The 6650-nt window shown below is 44.3% G+C and overlaps 1 long non-coding RNA gene across 2 annotated transcripts; it reads left to right on the top strand.

Annotated features, from left to right (window-relative positions):
- Nucleotides 1-1185: 1185 nt before the first annotated feature.
- LOC150039691 (uncharacterized) lies at nucleotides 1186-6264 on the top strand. 2 transcript variants are annotated; one of them, XR_016534267.1, is made up of 4 exons: nucleotides 1186-1238; nucleotides 3370-3523; nucleotides 5176-5232; nucleotides 5882-6264. It is a non-coding gene; the product is annotated as an uncharacterized LOC150039691 (long non-coding RNA). The 2 variants fall into 2 exon arrangements; XR_016534268.1 differs by having other exon boundaries at nucleotides 5617-5931.
- Nucleotides 6265-6650: the final 386 nt, after the last annotated feature.

Here is a 6650-nt window from a genome sequence, read left to right as displayed (position 1 = left end):
TATTTTGAGGAACAGTTCTTCATTTGAAATGCTTTGGTTCTATTTAATTAAAAAAACACAACTATACACCTATGCTACTTAAAACAGTTTCTTTTAAAAAATTATAAATCATTGGATAAAAGCTTATTCTTTTAGCATCAAAGGAGTCAGCTGCACAAATGTACAGTGACTTGGGTTGGAGGTTAAAGTTAATTAACCAGGCAGAATCAGGTCCTTGACTAACCTGCAGCTGTTGGGCTTAAGGTTTGAATCTTTTTTTTTTAAGCCTCCAGATACAAAGACAGACCCCAACTGGTTCCATCTAAGTTCAGCTATTTTGAGTTGAATCTAAACAGAGAGGAGGAGGGCTCAAGTTGGGGGCACAGGGAGGGGTTTCTCATTTCTCAGCTACATTAATTCAGCACAGAGACATTTCTGATGCCTTACTCACTGCCTGTGGAGAAAGCTTGAAATAGCCTTGAGGGTATGAAAAGAGGGGAAAAGAAAGCAGTGTATCTTAAATATCCTGTAGATTTTAGGAGCAGAACAACTGTAATTTCCTTAATTCTTACATGAGCTCCGAATTCTTTCCTTTTTCTCATGCATAGGAGGAAACTGAGGCTGGCAAGGGCAAATAATTTCCCCCCCCCAAGGCCATCCACTTGGTCAGCTGAGATTTGAGTCCCTGACCAGTGAGGTCTACACATCTTAGGATAGTTCTATCAGGCTAGGATTTGCAAGTTGATGCTTATCTGCAGTGGACAGGATGGGGCCAGTTTAGGAGTGACGAGGTCCAGGGGACCCATCTTCTCATTCTTGTGAAGTAGGAAAAAGTAGTTTTGACAACAGTACATGCAGACATGAAGTCTAACAGGGGAGTCATATGAGTTTTGAGGATAGAGATGCTAGAGAAATTCCTTGTTTGCTTCAAAATCCTTTCCTCTGGAGGCCTTCAATCATTCATTTGTGTCTCATAGTCAGCATAAATGTTTTCTCCAGTCAGAAGGGAGCTTTTTAGAGTCAAACATTGTCCAGAAGCAGAGTGATGAAGATGCGGCCCTCTGTGTGAGTACTGGACCCATGCATCCAGCTTCCTGTTTCCATGCAGACATTGCTAATCACTCACCGAACATGTCCCTACTTGATGTGGAATGGAGCGTGCAATATTTCCCAGCACAGCCCCTCAGAGTTCTAGAATTAGGTAAACAGATTAGCATTGATAATGGAACCTGTCTGTTATGCAAGCAGTAAGTGCAGTGGTAAGCATACATCTGGGAGCCAGATGTTGAGATTTGAGAGGGAGGGGATGAGACAGAGACAGATAGAATAGTTTAATTCAGTGATTTTTAGTCCATGACTAGCTGCTCACAAGGGATGACAGGGTTGGGGAGTAAGGAGCTAAAGTTCTGGAAACTACCTGACTGTTAGTTAGTTAGTTAATTAATTTTCTGTTGGTCATGGGACTTGAAGTCTGGTCCTGGGCACTGTCCTTGAGCTCTTTTTCTTTTCAGGCTAGCACACTGCCATTCTGAGCCACAGTGCCACTTCTGGTTTTTAGGTGGTTAATTGGAGATAAGAGTTTCATAGACTTTTCTGCCCCTACTGGCTTTGAACCTTGATCCTCAGATCTCAGCTTCTTGAGTAGCTAGGAATGCAGGTATGAGCCACCAGCACCTGTTTTATTATTATTATTATTATTATTATTATTATTTATTTTTTTGTACTGGGATTAAATTCAGGGCCTTGTGCTTTCTAGGTAGGTGCTCTATTACTTGAGCCCTGTTCCCAGTCCCTTGGCTTTTAGTTTGGTTTTCAGATAGGTCTTGTATTTTCTCCCAGTTCAGCCTTGAACTGTCATCTTCCTACCTCTGCCTCCCAGGTGGTTGAGATTATAGGCAACTTTCAACAACCTTTCTTTTCTTTTTAAATCGGAGGCACTGAACAATCTATAGTCAAAATACATTTTTGTTTCACTCAAATACTTTTAAGAAGCTGTAGCTTCTTGAGAAAGTTTGAAATTCTCCATGGTGCACGCTCCTTTCTGTGTCCTCCAGAGAAGGTTGAGACATTTTCCTGGAAAGGTAATTTTGGCTCTAGTGAAGATGTCACCATCTGCTTGCCTGCCGGGCAGCTGGCCTGGCTGAAGGAGAGCTGGGGCTAGCTGCTTTGAGATCTGGGAGAGTAGGAGGTCCAGGGCACAGGTTGGGGAGGGGGATTGTTTGTGGCTCCCAAGGCTGTTCTTGGGTAGGGTCTTCCTTCCCCAGGCACCTGCTCAGTTGGGGAAGCCCCTCCAGCATCTCCCTCCGGCTGACTCTCGCTCCTGGCTTTCCTCCCCATCCTCTGTCAAGAGCTCCAGGCTGCCTGCCATTCCTGTTGGCACTGGCAGCAGCCAGAACAGTGCAGGCTTTCCTGGCAGCGGGGTCCATGACTGCTTCATTTCTCCTTCTGCTCTTTCAATTCTTCTGTCTTTTTCTCCATGGCCTGGTACCCAGCAGCCTGTGGCCAAAAAGGGCATTGATTACCTTTTTTTAAAAAAAAAATTTTTTTTGCCAGTCTGGAGGCATGAGGCTTGAACTCAGGGCCTGAGCGCTGTCCTTGGGCTTTCTCAAGGCTAGTGCTCTACCACTTGAGCCACAGCACCGTTTCTGTGTATGTGGTACTGAGGAATCGAACCCAGGTCTTTGTGCATGCCAGGCAAGCACTCTACCACTAGGCCAAACTCCCAGCCCTTACCATCTTACCTCCCCCCTTCTCTTCTCTCAGCCTTCACCCAGTAGGGATAGATTGCCCGCTTTCCCTCCCTCCCTTCAACAGGCAAGTAACAGACATGGGACGTGGGCTCTGACATTGCACAGGGCTCGAGTTTCCCCCTATCCCCATTTCAACCAACAAACCAACAGTAGTGCACACCTGAAATCCCAGCTCCATGTTGAAGCATAGACAGAGGAGGATTATGGTCCAAGGGCCCACTGAGCTGTCTTCTAGAGAGATCTTTCTATCAGCCAGGCCTTGGTGGCTGACATCTATAATTTCTGCTGCTCAGCAGGCAATGATTGGGAAGATGGCAGTCTAAGGCCCTCCTGGGCAGAAAAGAGCCTATTTCGACAGACAAGTGGTGTGTGTGTGTGTGTGTGTGTGTGTGTGTGTGTGTGTGTGTGTGTGTGTGCAAGCCTGTACGCACACACGTGTATGGTTTGTGCTTTTTCCATTATCGGCAAGTGCGATCTTGGCAGACATGGGAAGATGACATGCTAGATGATCAGGTAGAGAAAGCACCTTAAAGAGGAGCAGTACACACCAGCCAGCATTGATTGATTACTGATCAGTGCATCTGTAAATATCTCAGACCCAACACTTTGACCTAGGTGCTCTTATGATCTCATGTTACAGGTGACTGAAGTGAATTGATGAATGAACTTGTCACTACCGGTGCTTGAACTCAAGGCCTCACACTCATATTCCTGCCTGCTATCCCCAGCTGCATGGCTGGTGCTCTACCACTTGCCACACCCCTAACTTCTGGCTTTTTGATAGTTTATTGGAGGTAAGAGTCTCAGGGACTTTTCTGCCAGGACTGGCTTTGAACCGCCATCCTTAGATCTTAGACTTCTGAGTAGCTGAGATTACAGGTGTGAGTTACCAGAACTCTTGAGATGAAAAAAGGAATTGCAAGGAGAGTGACTTTTCTAGAACATGAGAATGCTTGGGAAGGGTCCTTCTCTTCCCTTGGCCTTTCCCTCAGGGAGATGTCCTTTGTCCCCTTACTGGCCTGGTTGCAGCCACAGTGGCCTTATAACATCCAAAACAGCAGTGGCACCCTCCTTGGAGCCAATTGGTGTAACCTCAGAGGGGTGTGCCTGCAGCGGACTGATTTCTAGTTCTATTCTTCTCCCCTGGAGATGGGAAGGTGTGGATGGAAAACAGCAGCTACAGCAACAAAAATCTGAGGCTGAAGCCTAAGGCTGGATTCAAAACCTTTAATTCAGAGTGAAAGACTTTAATCAGGCTATAACTTGGCTCCATTCCTAAATGCTACCATGTTAAGAAAGGAAAAGAAATAACAACAATAATAATTCAGAGAATGCAAATAATAGTCCAACCTAAAGCCAGGAATAGGTCAAAACAGCTGTAGTTTCTCTGGGAATGAAACATTCCACTCTTTAAATTATTGCAAGGAAATGTATCTTGTTTTCCCCAACTGAGCCTGGAAGTGAATTTTTAAAAAAAATCTATTACTGCTAGTTACTGATTCAGCAAGAGTTGCTTTATTGTTATTGTTGTTGTTTGCTTTTCTTTCCCTTTTCCTTTGCAAGCCACTGTCCACCTCCATCTTTTTCTGCCCTTTTTCTCCTGGGTGTACCAGAGGAACCTTCTAAGTAAAAAACAAAACTTCACTTTGTGTGTGTATGGCCAAGATTCAAATTTGCTATGATTCATTGGAAGGGGGGAGGGGCTGGCAGAATTGGAGGGAGAAAGGACCCATGGAGCCTCTCAGGTGTAAATAATTCAGGGTTTGGAAGTGCTCATCTTTGGACGTATCGGAGCCATTGGGAGTGTGGACGGCTGGGAAGCAAAACTGCTGAGGCAAGCAGGAGAGAAGCAGAGTCACTGGCCTGGATTGGGTCAGCCAACAGAGCAGCTGCATGTGTTGGAGAAGCCAGCCCATGTGGGGCATGGCGGGGGGCCCAGATCTGGGGATCCCCGGACTCTCAGAACACATGAGGCTCAGTGTCAGGGGAGCCTCTTGTTACACAAAAAAAAAATCTCAGGGAGGTGTAACACTCACAGCCTAAGAAAAGGGAACAGTGAAATCCTAAACAGTATTTAACAGGAATAAGTTAGTATGAGTGTATTCCTATTAATATACTATGAATGATATATTAATAACATTAATGACATAGTATAGCAATATATTCATGAGCTAAGGTTAATAGAGCTGATTCTAATTAGTATTAATAGAACTCTTACCACATACGAGGTTACTTTTCAAGTCAGGTAAGTATTCTCTCTCCTTTTTTGCTGGAATTTGAACTCAGGGCCTCATGTCTACTCAGCAAGCACTCTTCTGCTTAAGCAATGCCCCCAGCCCTCTTTTGGGGTTGATTATTTTTCAGATAGGGTTTTAATTTGAATCCTCCTACACAGCTGGGATTACATGTATGCGCTACCATACCTGATTTTTTTTCTTTGAGCCAGGTTCTCGGTCTATATCCCAGTCTGACCTTGAATTTGTGATCCTCCTGCTTCCTCTTTGTGAGTACTGGGATTCCATGAATTTGTGCCACTAAATCGCTGACATTGATTTCCTTTCCTTTCCTTTCCCCTCCCTCCCTCCTTCCCTCTTTCTTTTTTTATTTTTTCTTTCTTTCTCCTCTTCCTTCCCCTCCCCTCCCCTTCCCTCCCCCTCCCCCTCCCCTCTCCTCTCTCTCCCCCTCCCCTTCCCTCCCCTCCCTTCCCCTTCCCTTCCCTTCCTTCTTCTGCTAAACCAACCTTGAATTCCCCAGGACAAATCTGATTCAATCATGCTCTTTCATCCTTCTTCTAAATTACCAGATTCCACTGGCAAATATTTTTGAGCATGTTTACTTCTATGTTCTTTAGGAATATTGATCAGTAATTGCATTCACTGTCCAATAGGATAAGCCTGGATTACATGATGCTCCATGCAACTAAATCTAAATGGATTACATTATGATGTAAAATTGAAATTCCACTGCTTTGGATATTCCAGACACATCTGAAGTCAAATCCATGGATTAGAAGTCAAAACCAATAATATTGGATGGTACCAGCATGTCTATCATATTGGACAGCACAGAGAGCTTTCCCTGCAACCTAAGCTTTTGTATGTCTTTGAGCAGAGTTCAAACTTTGACGTTTATCTGTTGTCTTTTATCCTTAGTGTGGTGGTGGAGCTCTTTCCAGCCTTGGAAAAGAAACTCTGTGATGGATCATCTGACATCTGTTTTTTTTTCCCTACCCCTAAAAGTGTTCTTTAAATTCCCAGCCTAGGAGGGGGTCAGCTCAGTATTATGTAAAAGCAAGGTTTAGTTTCATTTAAAAAAGGGAAAGGTGTTTTAGTTTGGCCAGTTCTAGGCAGAACCCAGAAGTGCTCTTATAGGATGCATATTTCACAAACCAAGATTTATTCCAGAACAAAGCTCTAGCATAGCAAAGGTTTTGTCTGGCCAAGTGGGATCCATCCTTACTTTGCATGAGCAAACCTGCAGGTACAATATTTTACAAGGCACATCTCCTTTCAATAATTAAATACCTATGCCAGCATGTTGTAATTTCTAAGGACATAAAGATCACAGAGAAATAGAGCGCTTTATAGTCAAGCAAAGCTCAGGGAGGGTTGTAGATGGGGGGTGGTTTAGGGAGGGTTGTTAAAGAGGAGTATTCTGCTTAATGAGAATGAAAAGGAAATTGTAACTTGGTTCCAAATTGTTCACTGGGGTCAGGAGACATGGAGTAAGAAGGGCAGTGCTGAGATCTCAAGCCCAGCTGGGACTCCAGGATGGGCTCACATCATTGATTTTTTTTTAACTCTGTGAAGGAAGGCTTTCTCTTGGACATCTTGTGTCAAATTGGAAAAGAGATTTTTGTAACGGACCCCTCCACCCACCATCAGAGGCTCTGTACGAATCATATCCCTGAGATGCTGCTGG

This window comes from Megascapheus bottae, unplaced genomic scaffold (genome assembly GCF_031878675.1).
Source record: "Megascapheus bottae isolate mThoBot1 unplaced genomic scaffold, mThoBot2.hap1 HAP1_SCAFFOLD_128, whole genome shotgun sequence".
NCBI lineage: Eukaryota > Metazoa > Chordata > Mammalia > Rodentia > Geomyidae > Megascapheus > Megascapheus bottae.
This window is presented reverse-complemented; position numbering and strand designations above follow the sequence as displayed.